Source organism: Astyanax mexicanus, chromosome 2, assembly GCF_023375975.1.
Source record: "Astyanax mexicanus isolate ESR-SI-001 chromosome 2, AstMex3_surface, whole genome shotgun sequence".
NCBI lineage: Eukaryota > Metazoa > Chordata > Actinopteri > Characiformes > Acestrorhamphidae > Astyanax > Astyanax mexicanus.
The window spans coordinates 39602376-39618283 of record NC_064409.1 but is presented as its reverse complement, the minus strand read 5'-3'; the positions used below and the strand labels follow the sequence as shown (position 1 = coordinate 39618283).

Sequence of the window (15908 nt, the reverse complement as noted above, 5' to 3'; positions counted from 1 at the left end):
CGTTTAAGTCATTTTTCATGGAAAAAACAATGTTTCATGAATGGTCAAAATTTTCACCAAAATGACATACCGTGGGTCTACGTTTTTTTCTGATTTGGTTCAAAAATTGAAAGGTGCCTTTTGACACATTTCTGAGCAAAATTTGTCCCAATTTACCATGCCCATGCATTTTCCCACTCATTTGAGTCATTTTTCATGGAAAAAACAAGGTTTCATGAATGGTCAAAATTTTCAACAAAATGACATACCGTGGGTCTACGTTTTTTTCTGATTTGGGTCAAAAATTGAAAAGTGCTTTTTGTCACATTTCTGAGCAAAATTTGTCCCAATTTACCATGCCCATGCATTTTCCCACTCATTTGAGTCATTTTTCATGGAAAAAACAAGTTTTCATGAATGGTCAAAATTTTCACCAAAATGACATACCGCGGGTCTACGTTTTTTCTGATTTGTGTCAAAAATTTAAAAGTGCTTTTTTCACATTTCTGAGCAAAATTTGGTCCAATTTACCATGCCCATGCATTTTCCCACTCATTTGAGTAATTTTTCATGGAAAAAACAAGGTTTCATGAACGGTCAAAATTTTCACCAAAATGACATACCGCGGGTCTACGTTTTTTTCTGATTTGTGTCAAAAATTTAAAAGTGCTTTTTTCACATTTCTGAGCAAAATTTGGTCCAATTTACCATGCCCATGCATTTTCCCACTCATTTGAGTCATTTTTCATGGAAAAAACAAGTTTTCATGAATGGTCAAAATTTTCACCAAAATGACATACCGCGGGTCTATGTTTTTTTCTGATTTGTGTCAAAAATTTAAAAGTGCTTTTATCACATTTCTGAGCAAAATTTGGTTCAATTTACCATGCCCATGCATTTTTCCACTCATTTGAGTCATTTTTCATGGAAAAAACAAGGTTTCATGAATGGTCAAAATTTTCACCAAAATGACATACCGCGGGGTCTACGTTTTTTTCTGATTTGTGTCAAAAATTTAAAAGTGCTTTTTTCACATTTCTGAGCAAAATTTGGTCCAATTTACCATGCCCATGCATTTTCCCACTCATTTGAGTCATTTTTCATGAAAAAAGCAAGTTATCATGAATGGTCAAAATTTTTGCCAAAATGACATACCGCGGGTCTACATTTTTTTCTGATTTGGATCAAAATTTGAAAAGTGCCTTTTGACACATTTCTGAGCAAAATTTGTCCCAATTTACCATGCCCATGCATTTCCCCACTCATTTGAGTCATTTTTCATGGAAAAATCAAGGTTTCATGAATGGTCAAAATATTCACCAAAATGACATACCGCGGGTCTACGTTTTTTTCTGATTTGGGTCAAAAATTGGAAAGTGCTTTTTTCACATTTCTGAGCAAAATTTGGTTCAATTTACCATGCCCATGCATTTTTCCACTCATTTGAGTCATTTTTCATGGAAAAAACAAGGTTTCATGAATGGTCAAAATTTTCACCAAAATGACATACCGCGGGTCTACGTTTTTTTCTGATTTGTGTCAAAAATTTAAAAGTGCTTTTTTCACATTTCTGAGCAAAATTTGGTCCAATTTACCATGCCCATGCATTTTCCCACTCATTTGAGTCATTTTTCATGGAAAAAACAAGGTTTCATGAATGGTCAAAATTTTCGCCAAAATGACATACCGCGGGTGTACGTTTTTTTTCTGATTTGGGTCAAAAATTTAAAAGTGCTTTTTTCACATTTCTGAGCAAAATTTGGTCCAATTTACCATGCCCATGCATTTTCCCACTCATTTGAGTAATTTTTCATGGAAAAAACAAGTTTTCATGAATGGTCAAAATTTTCACCAAAATGACATACCGCGGGTCTTTTTCTGATTTGGGTCAAAAAATTGAAAAGTGCTTTTTTTCACATTTCTGAGCAAAATTTGGTCCAATTTACCATGCCCATGCATTTTCCCACTCTTTTGAGTCATTTTTCATGGAAAAAACAAGGTTTCATGAATGGTCAAAATTTTCGCCAAAATGACATTCCGCGGGTCTACGTTTTTTTCTGATTTGTGTCAAAAATTTAAAAGTGCTTTTTTCACATTTCTGAGCAAAATTTGGTCCAATTTACCATGCCCATGCATTTCCCCACTCATTTGAGTTATTTTTCATGGAAAAAACAAGGTTTCATGAATGGTCAAAATTTTCACCAAAATGACATACCGCGTCTAAGTTTTTTTCTGATTTGTGTCAAAAAATTTAAAAATGCTTTTTTCACATTTCTGAGCAAAATTTGGTCCAATTTACCATGCCCATGCATTTTCCCACTCATTTGAGTCATTTTTCATGGAAAAAACAAGGTTTCATGAATGGTCAAAATTTTCACCAAAATGACATACCGCGGGTCTTTTTCTGATTTGGGTCAAAAAATTGAAAAGTGCTTTTTTTCACATTTCTGAGCAAAATTTGGTCCAATTTACCATGCCCATGTATTTTCCCACTCTTTTGAGTCATTTTTCATGGAAAAAACAAGGTTTCATGAATGGTCAAAATTTTCGCCAAAATGACATTCCGCGGGTCTACGTTTTTTTCTGATTTGTGTCAAAAATTTAAAAGTGCTTTTTTCACATTTCTGAGCAAAATTTGGTCCAATTTACCATGCCCATGCATTTCCCCACTCATTTGAGTTATTTTTCATGGAAAAAACAAGGTTTCATGAATGGTCAAAATTTTCACCAAAATGACATACCGCGGGTCTAAGTTTTTTTCTGATTTGTGTCAAAAAATTTAAAAATGCTTTTTTCACATTTCTGAGCAAAATTTGGTCCAATTTACCATGCCCATGCATTTTCCCACTCATTTGAGTCATTTTTCATGGAAAAAACAAGGTTTCATGAATGGTCAAAATTTTCACCAAAATGACATACCGCGGGTCTTTTTCTGATTTGGGTCAAAAAATTGAAAAGTGCTTTTTTTCACATTTCTGAGCAAAATTTGGTCCAATTTACCATGCCCATGTATTTTCCCACTCTTTTGAGTCATTTTTCATGGAAAAAACAAGGTTTCATGAATGGTCAAAATTTTCGCCAAAATGACATTCCGCGGGTCTACGTTTTTTTCTGATTTGTGTCAAAAATTGGAAAGTGTTTTTTTCACATTTCTGAGCAAAATTTGGTCCAATTTACCATACCCATGCATTTTCCCACTCATTTGAGTCATTTTTCATGGAAAAAAAACATGTTTTCATGAATGGTCAAAATTCTCGCCAAAATGACATACCGCGGGGTCTACGTTTTTTTCTGATTTTTGTCAAAAATTTAAAAGTGCTTTTTTCACATTTCTGAGCAAAATTTGGTCCAATTTACCATGCCCATGCATTTTTCCACTCATTTGAGTCATTTTTCATGGAAGAAACAAGGTTTCATGAATGGTCAAAATTTTCGCCAAAATGACATACCGCGGGTCTACGTTTTTTTCTGATTTGTGTCAAAAATTTAAAAGTGCTTTTTTCACATTTCTGAGCAAAATTTGGTCCAATTTACCATGCCCATGCATTTTCCCACTCATTTGCGTCATTTTTCATGAAAAAAACAAGTTTTCATGAATGGTCAAAATTTTCGCCAAAATGACATACCGCGGGTCTACGTTTTTTTCTGATTTGTGTCAAAAATTTAAAAGAGCTTTTTTCACATTTCTGAGCAAAATTTGGTCCAATTTACCATGCCCATGCATTTTCCCACTCATTTGAGTCATTTTTCATGGAAAAAACAAGGTTTCATGAATGGTCAAAATTTTCACCAAAATGACATACCGCGGGTCTACGTTTTTTTCTGATTTGGGTCAAAAAATTGAAAAGTGCTTTTTTTCACATTTCTGAGCAAACTTTGCTCCAATTTACCATGCCCATGCATTTTCCCACTCATTTGAGTCATTTTTCATTGAAAAAACAAGCTTTCATGAATGGTCAAAATTTTCACCAAAATGACATACCGCGGGTCTACAAGTTTTTCTGATTTGGGTCAAAAATTGAAAAGTGCTTTTTTCACATTTCTGAGCAAAATTTGGTCCAATTTACCATGCCCATGCATTTCCCCACTCATTTGAGTTATTTTTCATGGAAAAAACAAGTTTTCATGAATGGTCAAAATTTTCACCAAAATGACATACCGCGGGTCTTTTTCTGATTTGGGTCAAAAAATTGAAAAGTGCTTTTTTTCACATTTCTGAGCAAAATTTGGTCCAATTTACCATGCCCATGCATTTTCCCACTCTTTTGAGTCATTTTTCATGGAAAAAACAAGGTTTCATGAATGGTCAAAATTTTCGCCAAAATGACATTCCGCGGGTCTACGTTTTTTTCTGATTTGTGTCAAAAATTTAAAAGTGCTTTTTTCACATTTCTGAGCAAAATTTGGTCCAATTTACCATGCCCATGCATTTCCCCACTCATTTGAGTTATTTTTCATGGAAAAAACAAGGTTTCATGAATGGTCAAAATTTTCACCAAAATGACATACCGCGGGTCTACGTTTTTTTCTGATTTGGGTCAAAAAATTGAAAAGTGCTTTTTTTCACATTTCTGAGCAAACTTTGCTCCAATTTACCATGCCCATGCATTTTCCCACTCATTTGAGTCATTTTTCATTGAAAAAACAAGCTTTCATGAATGGTCAAAATTTTCACCAAAATGACATACCGCGGGTCTTTTTCTGATTTGGGTCAAAAAATTGAAAAGTGCTTTTTTTCACATTTCTGAGCAAAATTTGGTCCAATTTACCATGCCCATGTATTTTCCCACTCTTTTGAGTCATTTTTCATGGAAAAAACAAGGTTTCATGAATGGTCAAAATTTTCGCCAAAATGACATTCCGCGGGTCTACGTTTTTTTCTGATTTGTGTCAAAAATTTAAAAGTGCTTTTTTCACATTTCTGAGCAAAATTTGGTCCAATTTACCATGCCCATGCATTTCCCCACTCATTTGAGTTATTTTTCATGGAAAAAACAAGGTTTCATGAATGGTCAAAATTTTCACCAAAATGACATACCGCGGGTCTACAAGTTTTTCTGATTTGGGTCAAAAATTGAAAAGTGCTTTTTGTCACATTTCTGAGCAAAATTTGTTCCAATTTACCATGCCCATGCATTTTCCCACTCATTTGAGTCATTTTTCATGAAAAAAACAAGTTATCATGAATGGTCAAAATTTTTGCCAAAATGACATACCGCGGGTCTACGTTTTTTTCTTATTTTGGATCAAAAATTGAAAAGTGCCTTTTGACACATTTCTGAGCAAAATTTGTCCCAATTTACCATGCCCATGCATTTCCCCACTCATTTGAGTCATTTTTCATGGAAAAAACAAGGTTTCATGAATGGTCAAAATTTTCGCCAAAATGACATACCGCGGGTCTAAGTTTTTTTCTGATTTGTGTCAAAAATTTAAAAATGCTTTTTTCACATTTCTGAGCAAAATTTGGTCCAATTTACCATGCCCATGCATTTTCCCACTCATTTGAGTCATTTTTCATGGAAAAAACAAGGTTTCATGAATGGTCAAAATTTTCAACAAAATGACATACCGCGGGTCTACGTTTTTTTCTGATTTGTGTCAAAAATTTAAAAGTGCTTTTTTCACATTTCTGAGCAAAATTTGGTCCAATTTACCATGCCCATGCATTTTCCCACTCATTTGAGTAATTTTTCATGGAAAAAACAAGTTTTCATGAATGGTCAAAATTTTCACCAAAATGACATACCGCGGGTCTTTTTCTGATTTGGGTCAAAAAATTGAAAAGTGCTTTTTTTCACATTTCTGAGCAAAATTTGGTCCAATTTACCATGCCCATGCATTTTCCCACTCTTTTGAGTCATTTTTCATGAAAAAAACAAGTTATCATGAATGGTCAAAATTTTTGCCAAAATGACATACCGCGGGTCTACGTTTTTTTCTTATTTTGGATCAAAAATTGAAAAGTGCCTTTTGACACATTTCTGAGCAAAATTTGTCCCAATTTACAATGCCCATGCATTTCCCCACTCATTTGAGTCATTTTTCATGGAAAAAACAAGGTTTCATGAATGGTCAAAATATTCACCAAAATGACATACCGCGGGTCTACGTTTTTTTCTGATTTGGGTCAAAAATTGGAAAGTGTTTTTTTTCACATTTCTGAGAAAATTTGGTCCAATTTACCATACCCATGCATTTTCCCACTCATTTGAGTCATTTTTCATGGAAAAAAAACATGTTTTCATGAATGGTCAAAATTCTCGCCAAAATGACATACCGCGGGTCTACGTTTTTTTCTGATTTTTGTCAAAAATTTAAAAGTGCTTTTTTCACATTTCTGAGCAAAATTTGGTCCAATTTACCATGCCCATGCATTTTTCCACTCATTTGAGTCATTTTTCATGGAAGAAACAAGGTTTCATGAATGGTCAAAATTTTCGCCAAAATGACATACCGCGGGTCTACGTTTTTTTCTGATTTGTGTCAAAAATTTAAAAGTGCTTTTTTCACATTTCTGAGCAAAATTTGGTCCAATTTACCATGCCCATGCATTTTCCCACTCATTTGCGTCATTTTTCATGAAAAAAACAAGTTTTCATGAATGGTCAAAATTTTCGCCAAAATGACATACCGCAGGTCTTTTTCTGATTTGGGTCAAAAAATTGAAAAGTGCTTTTTTTCACATTTCTGAGCAAAATTTGGTCCAATTTACCATGCCCATGCATTTTCCCACTCTTTTGAGTTATTTTTCATGGAAAAAACAAGGTTTCATGAATGGTCAAAATTTTCACCAAAATGACATACCGCGGGTCTACAAGTTTTTCTGATTTGGGTCAAAAATTGAAAAGTGCTTTTTGTCACATTTCTGAGCAAAATTTGTTCCAATTTACCATGCCCATGCATTTTCCCACTCATTTGAGTCATTTTTCATGAAAAAAACAAGTTATCATGAATGGTCAAAATTTTTGCCAAAATGACATACCGCGGGTCTACGTTTTTTTCTTATTTTGGATCAAAAATTGAAAAGTGCCTTTTGACACATTTCTGAGCAAAATTTGTCCCAATTTACCATGCCCATGCATTTCCCCACTCATTTGAGTCATTTTTCATGGAAAAAACAAGGTTTCATGAATGGTTAAAAATATTCACCAAAATGACATACCGCGGGTCTACGTTTTTTTCTGATTTGGGTCAAAAATTGGAAAGTGTTTTTTTCACATTTCTGAGCAAAATTTGGTCCAATTTACCATACCCATGCATTTTCCCACTCATTTGAGTCATTTTTCATGGAAAAAAAACATGTTTTCATGAATGGTCAAAATTCTCGCCAAAATGACATACCGCGGGGTCTACGTTTTTTTCTGATTTTTGTCAAAAATTTAAAAGTGCTTTTTTCACATTTCTGAGCAAAATTTGGTCCAATTTACCATGCCCATGCATTTTTCCACTCATTTGAGTCATTTTTCATGGAAGAAACAAGGTTTCATGAATGGTCAAAATTTTCGCCAAAATGACATACCGCGGGTCTACGTTTTTTTCTGATTTGTGTCAAAAATTTAAAAGTGCTTTTTTCACATTTCTGAGCAAAATTTGGTCCAATTTACCATGCCCATGCATTTTCCCACTCATTTGCGTCATTTTTCATGAAAAAAACAAGTTTTCATGAATGGTCAAAATTTTCGCCAAAATGACATACCGCGGGTCTACGTTTTTTTCTGATTTGTGTCAAAAATTTAAAAGAGCTTTTTTCACATTTCTGAGCAAAATTTGGTCCAATTTACCATGCCCATGCATTTTCCCACTCATTTGAGTCATTTTTCATGGAAAAAACAAGGTTTCATGAATGGTCAAAATTTTCACCAAAATGACATACCGCGGGTCTACGTTTTTTTCTGATTTGGGTCAAAAAATTGAAAAGTGCTTTTTTTCACATTTCTGAGCAAACTTTGCTCCAATTTACCATGCCCATGCATTTTCCCACTCATTTGAGTCATTTTTCATTGAAAAAACAAGCTTTCATGAATGGTCAAAATTTTCACCAAAATGACATACCGCGGGTCTTTTTCTGATTTGGGTCAAAAAATTGAAAAGTGCTTTTTTTCACATTTCTGAGCAAAATTTGGTCCAATTTACCATGCCCATGCATTTTCCCACTCTTTTGAGTCATTTTTCATGGAAAAAACAAGGTTTCATGAATGGTCAAAATTTTCGCCAAAATGACATACCGCGGGTCTACAAGTTTTTCTGATTTGGGTCAAAAATTGAAAAGTGCTTTTTTCACATTTCTGAGCAAAATTTGGTCCAATTTACCATGCCCATGCATTTCCCCACTCATTTGAGTTATTTTTCATGGAAAAAACAAGGTTTCATGAATGGTCAAAATTTTCACCAAAATGACATACCGCGGGTCTACAAGTTTTTCTGATTTGGGTCAAAAATTGAAAAGTGCTTTTTGTCACATTTCTGAGCAAAATTTGTTCCAATTTACCATGCCCATGCATTTTCCCACTCATTTGAGTCATTTTTCATGAAAAAAACAAGTTATCATGAATGGTCAAAATTTTTGCCAAAATGACATACCGCGGGTCTACGTTTTTTTCTTATTTTGGATCAAAAATTGAAAAGTGCCTTTTGACACATTTCTGAGCAAAATTTGTCCCAATTTACCATGCCCATGCATTTCCCCACTCATTTGAGTCATTTTTCATGGAAAAAACAAGGTTTCATGAATGGTCAAAATATTCACCAAAATGACATACCGCGGGTCTACGTTTTTTTCTGATTTGGGTCAAAAATTGGAAAGTGCTTTTTTCACATTCCTGAGCAAAATTTGGTCCAATTTACCATACCCATGCATTTTCCCACTCATTTGAGTCATTTTTCATGGAAAAAAACATGTTTTCATGAATGGTCAAAATTCTCGCCAAAATGACATACCGCGGGTCTACGTTTTTTTCTGATTTGGGTCAAAAATTTAAAAGTGCTTTTTTCACATTTCTGAGCAAAATTTGGTCCAATTTACCATGCCCATGCATTTTCCCACTCATTTGAGTCATTTTTCATGGAAAAAACAAGGTTTCATGAATGGTCAAAATTTTCGCCAAAATGACATACCGCGGGTCTACGTTTTTTTCTGATTTGTGTCAAAAATTTAAAAGTGCTTTTTTCACATTTCTGAGCAAAATTTGGTCCAATTTACCATGCCCATGCATTTTCCCACTCATTTGAGTCATTTTTCATGGAAAAAACAAGGTTTCATGAATGGTCAAAATTTTCGCCAAAATGACATACCGCGGGTCTACGTTTTTTTCTGATTTGTGTCAAAAATTTAAAAGTGCTTTTTTCACATTTCTGAGCAAAATTTGGTCCAATTTACCATGCCCATGCATTTTCCCACTCATTTGAGTCATTTTTCATGGAAAAAACAAGGTTTCATGAATGGTCAAAATTTTCACCAAAATGACATACCGCGGGTCTACGTTTTTTTCTGATTTGGTTCAAAAATTGAAAGGTGCCTTTTGACACATTTCTGAGCAAAATTTGTCCCAATTTACCATGCCCATGCATTTTCCCACTCATTTGAGTCATTTTTCATGGAAAAAACAAGGTTTCATGAATGGTCAAAATTTTCACCAAAATGACATACCGCGGGTCTACGTTTTTTTCTGATTTGGGTCAAAAATTGAAAAGTGCTTTTTGTCACATTTCTGAGCAAAATTTGTCCCAATTTACCATGCCCATGCATTTTCCCACTCATTTGAGTCATTTTTCATGGAAAAAACAAGTTTTCATGAATGGTCAAAATTTTCACCAAAATGACATACCGCGGGTCTACGTTTTTTTCTGATTTGTGTCAAAAATTTAAAAGTGCTTTTTTCACATTTCTGAGCAAAATTTGGTCCAATTTACCATGCCCATGCATTTTCCCACTCATTTGAGTAATTTTTCATGGAAAAAACAAGGTTTCATGAACGGTCAAAATTTTCACCAAAATGACATACCGCGGGTCTACGTTTTTTTCTGATTTGTGTCAAAAATTTAAAAGTGCTTTTTTCACATTTCTGAGCAAAATTTGGTCCAATTTACCATGCCCATGCATTTTCCCACTCATTTGAGTCATTTTTCATGGAAAAAACAAGTTTTCATGAATGGTCAAAATTTTCACCAAAATGACATACCGCGGGTCTATGTTTTTTTCTGATTTGTGTCAAAAATTTAAAAGTGCTTTTATCACATTTCTGAGCAAAATTTGGTTCAATTTACCATGCCCATGCATTTTTCCACTCATTTGAGTCATTTTTCATGGAAAAAACAAGGTTTCATGAATGGTCAAAATTTTCACCAAAATGACATACCGCGGGGTCTACGTTTTTTTCTGATTTGTGTCAAAAATTTAAAAGTGCTTTTTTCACATTTCTGAGCAAAATTTGGTCCAATTTACCATGCCCATGCATTTTCCCACTCATTTGAGTCATTTTTCATGAAAAAAACAAGTTATCATGAATGGTCAAAATTTTTGCCAAAATGACATACCGCGGGTCTACATTTTTTTCTGATTTGGATCAAAATTTGAAAAGTGCCTTTTGACACATTTCTGGGCAAAATTTGTCCCAATTTACCATGCCCATGCATTTCCCCACTCATTTGAGTCATTTTTCATGGAAAAAACAAGGTTTCATGAATGGTCAAAATTTTCGCCAAAATGACATTCCGCGGGTCTACGTTTTTTTCTGATTTGTGTCAAAAATTTAAAAGTGCTTTTTTCACATTTCTGAGCAAAATTTGGTCCAATTTACCATGCCCATGCATTTCCCCACTCATTTGAGTTATTTTTCATGGAAAAAACAAGGTTTCATGAATGGTCAAAATTTTCACCAAAATGACATACCGCGGGTCTAAGTTTTTTTCTGATTTGTGTCAAAAATTTAAAAATGCTTTTTTCACATTTCTGAGCAAAATTTGGTCCAATTTACCATGCCCATGCATTTTCCCACTCATTTGAGTCATTTTTCATGGAAAAAACAAGGTTTCATGAATGGTCAAAATTTTCAACAAAATGACATACCGCGGGTCTACGTTTTTTTCTGATTTGTGTCAAAAATTTAAAAGTGCTTTTTTCACATTTCTGAGCAAAATTTGGTCCAATTTACCATGCCCATGCATTTTCCCACTCATTTGAGTAATTTTTCATGGAAAAAACAAGTTTTCATGAATGGTCAAAATTTTCACCAAAATGACATACCGCGGGTCTTTTTCTGATTTGGGTCAAAAAATTGAAAAGTGCTTTTTTTCACATTTCTGAGCAAAATTTGGTCCAATTTACCATGCCCATGTATTTTCCCACTCTTTTGAGTCATTTTTCATGGAAAAAACAAGGTTTCATGAATGGTCAAAATTTTCGCCAAAATGACATTCCGCGGGTCTACGTTTTTTTCTGATTTGTGTCAAAAATTTAAAAGTGCTTTTTTCACATTTCTGAGCAAAATTTGGTCCAATTTACCATGCCCATGCATTTCCCCACTCATTTGAGTTATTTTTCATGGAAAAAACAAGGTTTCATGAATGGTCAAAATTTTCACCAAAATGACATACCGCGGGTCTACAAGTTTTTCTGATTTGGGTCAAAAATTGAAAAGTGCTTTTTGTCACATTTCTGAGCAAAATTTGTTCCAATTTACCATGCCCATGCATTTTCCCACTCATTTGAGTCATTTTTCATGAAAAAAACAAGTTATCATGAATGGTCAAAATTTTTGCCAAAATGACATACCGCGGGTCTACGTTTTTTTCTTATTTTGGATCAAAAATTGAAAAGTGCCTTTTGACACATTTCTGAGCAAAATTTGTCCCAATTTACCATGCCCATGCATTTCCCCACTCATTTGAGTCATTTTTCATGGAAAAAACAAGGTTTCATGAATGGTCAAAATATTCACCAAAATGACATACCGCGGGTCTACGTTTTTTTCTGATTTGGGTCAAAAATTGGAAAGTGTTTTTTTCACATTTCTGAGCAAAATTTGGTCCAATTTGCCATACCCATGCATTTTCCCACTCATTTGAGTCATTTTTCATGGAAAAAAAACATGTGTTCATGAATGGTCAAAATTCTCGCCAAAATGACATACCGCGGGTCTACGTTTTTTTCTGATTTTTGTCAAAAATTTAAAAGTGCTTTTTTCACATTTCTGAGCAAAATTTGGTCCAATTTACCATGCACATGCATTTTTCCACTCATTTGAGTCATTTTTCATGGAAAAAACAAGGTTTCATGAATGGTCAAAATTTTCGCCAAAATGACATACCGCGGGTCTACGTTTTTTTCTGATTTGTGTCAAAAATTTAAAAGTGCTTTTTTCACATTTCTGAGCAAAATTTGGTCCAATTTACCATGCCCATGCATTTTCCCACTCATTTGAGTCATTTTTCATGGAAAAAACAAGGTTTCATGAATGGTCAAAATTTTCGCCAAAATGACATACCGCGGGTCTAAGTTTTTTTCTGATTTGTGTCAAAAATTTAAAAATGCTTTTTTCACATTTCTGAGCAAAATTTGGTCCAATTTACCATGCCCATGCATTTTCCCACTCATTTGAGTCATTTTTCATGGAAAAAACAAGGTTTCATGAATGGTCAAAATTTTCAACAAAATGACATACCGCGGGTCTACGTTTTTTTCTGATTTGTGTCAAAAATTTAAAAGTGCTTTTTTCACATTTCTGAGCAAAATTTGGTCCAATTTACCATGCCCATGCATTTTCCCACTCATTTGAGTAATTTTTCATGGAAAAAACAAGTTTTCATGAATGGTCAAAATTTTCACCAAAATGACATTCCGCGGGTCTACGTTTTTTTCTGATTTGTGTCAAAAATTTAAAAGTGCTTTTTTCACATTTCTGAGCAAAATTTGGTCCAATTTACCATGCCCATGCATTTCCCCACTCATTTGAGTTATTTTTCATGGAAAAAAAACAAGGTTTCATGAATGGTCAAAATTTTCACCAAAATGACATACCGCGGGTCTACAAGTTTTTCTGATTTGGGTCAAAAATTGAAAAGTGCTTTTTGTCACATTTCTGAGCAAAATTTGTTCCAATTTACCATGCCCATGCATTTTCCCACTCATTTGAGTCATTTTTCATGAAAAAAACAAGTTATCATGAATGGTCAAAATTTTCACCAAAATGACATACCGCGGGTCTACGTTTTTTTCTGATTTGGGTCAAAAATTGGAAAGTGTTTTTTTCACATTTCTGAGCAAAATTTGGTCCAATTTACCATACCCATGCATTTTCCCACTCATTTGAGTCATTTTTCATGGAAAAAAAACATGTTTTCATGAATGGTCAAAATTCTCGCCAAAATGACATACCGCGGGTCTACGTTTTTTTCTGATTTTTGTCAAAAATTTAAAAGTGCTTTTTTCACATTTCTGAGCAAAATTTGGTCCAATTTACCATGCCCATGCATTTTTCCACTCATTTGAGTCATTTTTCATGGAAAAAACAAGGTTTCATGAATGGTCAAAATTTTCGCCAAAATGACATACCGCGGGTCTACATTTTTTTCTGATTTGTGTCAAAAATTTAAAAGTGCTTTTTTCACATTTCTGAGCAAAATTTGGTCCAATTTACCATGCCCATGCATTTTCCCACTCATTTGAGTCATTTTTCATGGAAAAAACAAGGTTTCATGAATGGTCAAAATTTTCGCCAAAATGACATACCGCGGGTCTACGTTTTTTTCTGATTTGTGTCAAAAATTTAAAAGTGCTTTTTTCACATTTCTGAGCAAAATTTGGTCCAATTTACCATGCCCATGCATTTTCCCTCTCATTTGAGTCATTTTTCATGGAAAAAACAAGGTTTCATGAATGGTCAAAATTTTCACCAAAATGACATACCGCGGGTCTACGTTTTTTTCTGATTTGGGTCAAAAATTGAAAAGTGCTTTTTTTCACATTTCTGAGCAAAATTTGTCCCAATTTACCATGCCCGTGCATTTTCCCACTCGTTTAAGTCATTTTTCATGGAAAAAACAATGTTTCATGAATGGTCAAAATTTTCACCAAAATGACATACCGCGGGTCTACGTTTTTTTCTGATTTGGTTCAAAAATTTAAAAGTGCTTTTTTCACATTTCTGAGCAAAATTTGGTCCAATTTACCATGCCCATGCATTTTCCCACTCATTTGAGTAATTTTTCATGGAAAAAACAAGGTTTCATGAACGGTCAAAATTTTCACCAAAATGACATACCGCGGGTCTACGTTTTTTTCTGATTTGTGTCAAAAATTTAAAAGTGCTTTTTTCACATTTCTGAGCAAAATTTGGTCCAATTTACCATGCCCATGCATTTTCCCACTCATTTGAGTCATTTTTCATGGAAAAAACAAGTTTTCATGAATGGTCAAAATTTTCACCAAAATGACATACCGCGGGTCTATGTTTTTTTCTGATTTGTGTCAAAAATTTAAAAGTGCTTTTATCACATTTCTGAGCAAAATTTGGTTCAATTTACCATGCCCATGCATTTTTCCACTCATTTGAGTCATTTTTCATGGAAAAAACAAGGTTTCATGAATGGTCAAAATGTTCACCAAAATGACATACCGCGGGTCTACGTTTTTTTCTGATTTGTGTCAAAAATTTAAAAGTGCTTTTTTCACATTTCTGAGCAAAATTTGGTCCAATTTACCATGCCCATGCATTTTCCCACTCATTTGAGTCATTTTTCATGAAAAAAACAAGTTTTCATGAATGGTCAAAATTTTCACCAAAATGACATACCGCGGGTCTTTTTCTGATTTGGGTCAAAAAATTGAAAAGTGCTTTTTTTCACATTTCTGAGCAAAATTTGGTCCAATTTACCATACCCATGCATTTTCCCACTCATTTGAGTCATTTTTCATGGAAAAAAACATGTTCTCATGAATGGTCAAAATTCTCGCCAAAATGACATACCGCGGGTCTACGTTTTTTTCTGATTTTTGTCAAAAATTTAAAAGTGCTTTTTTCACATTTCTGAGCAAAATTTGGTCCAATTTACCATGCCCATGCATTTTTCCACTCATTTGAGTCATTTTTCATGGAAAAAACAAGGTTTCATGAATGGTCAAAATTTTCGCCAAAATGACATACCGCGGGTCTACGTTTTTTTCTGATTCGTGTCAAAAATTTAAAAGTGCTTTTTTCACATTTCTGAGCAAAATTTGGTCCAATTTACCATGCCCATGCATTTTCCCACTCATTTGAGTCATTTTTCATGGAAAAAACAAGGTTTCATGAATGGTCAAAATTTTCGCCAAAATGACATACCGCGGGTCTACGTTTTTTTTCTGATTTGTGTCAAAAATTTAAAAGTGCTTTTTTCACATTTCTGAGCAAAATTTGGTCCAATTTACCATGCCCATGCATTTTCCCACTCATTTGAGTCATTTTTCATGGAAAAAACAAGGTTTCATGAATGGTCAAAATTTTCACCAAAATGACATACTGCGGGTCTACGTTTTTTTCTGATTTGGGTCAAAAATTGAAAAGTGCTTTTTTCACATTTCTGAGCAAAATTTGGTCCAATTTACCATGCCCATGCATTTTCCCACTCATTTGAGTCATTTTTCATGAAAAAAACAAGTTTTCATGAATGGTCAAAATTTTCACCAAAATGACATACCGCGGGTCTACGTTTTTTTCTGATTTGGGTCAAAAATTGAAAAGTGCTTTTTTCCAGTTTAACTCCAGTGACGCGGTGAGTGACGCAACTTCCGGTCTGCGTACCTGCTTGCTGTTTGTTTAGCTCCTCTCTGTTTTAGCTATTTGTTTACGTTTTCTACTACTTATTAACTTTTAACCGTCTTATAACCTTCCTAAACTTATAAAATCCCTGAGGTAGCCATTATTTATGTGTTATTTATCGATTTTTGCCGT

General features: G+C 34.1%; 2 protein-coding genes and 1 pseudogene across 16 annotated transcripts in view; 2 read left to right on the top strand and 1 right to left on the bottom strand.

Moving 5' to 3' along the window:
• The window catches only part of LOC125799136 (deleted in malignant brain tumors 1 protein-like), a 1283434-nt pseudogene that overhangs the window by 735560 nt on the left and 531966 nt on the right, over window positions 1-15908 (bottom strand).
• The window catches only part of LOC107197253 (scavenger receptor cysteine-rich type 1 protein M130), a 370936-nt gene that overhangs the window by 248880 nt on the left and 106148 nt on the right, over window positions 1-15908 (top strand). The window lies entirely within an intron of this gene.
• The window catches only part of LOC125799141 (scavenger receptor cysteine-rich type 1 protein M130-like), a 259014-nt gene that overhangs the window by 242886 nt on the left and 220 nt on the right, over window positions 1-15908 (top strand). The gene's annotated exons all lie outside the window — the stretch shown is intronic.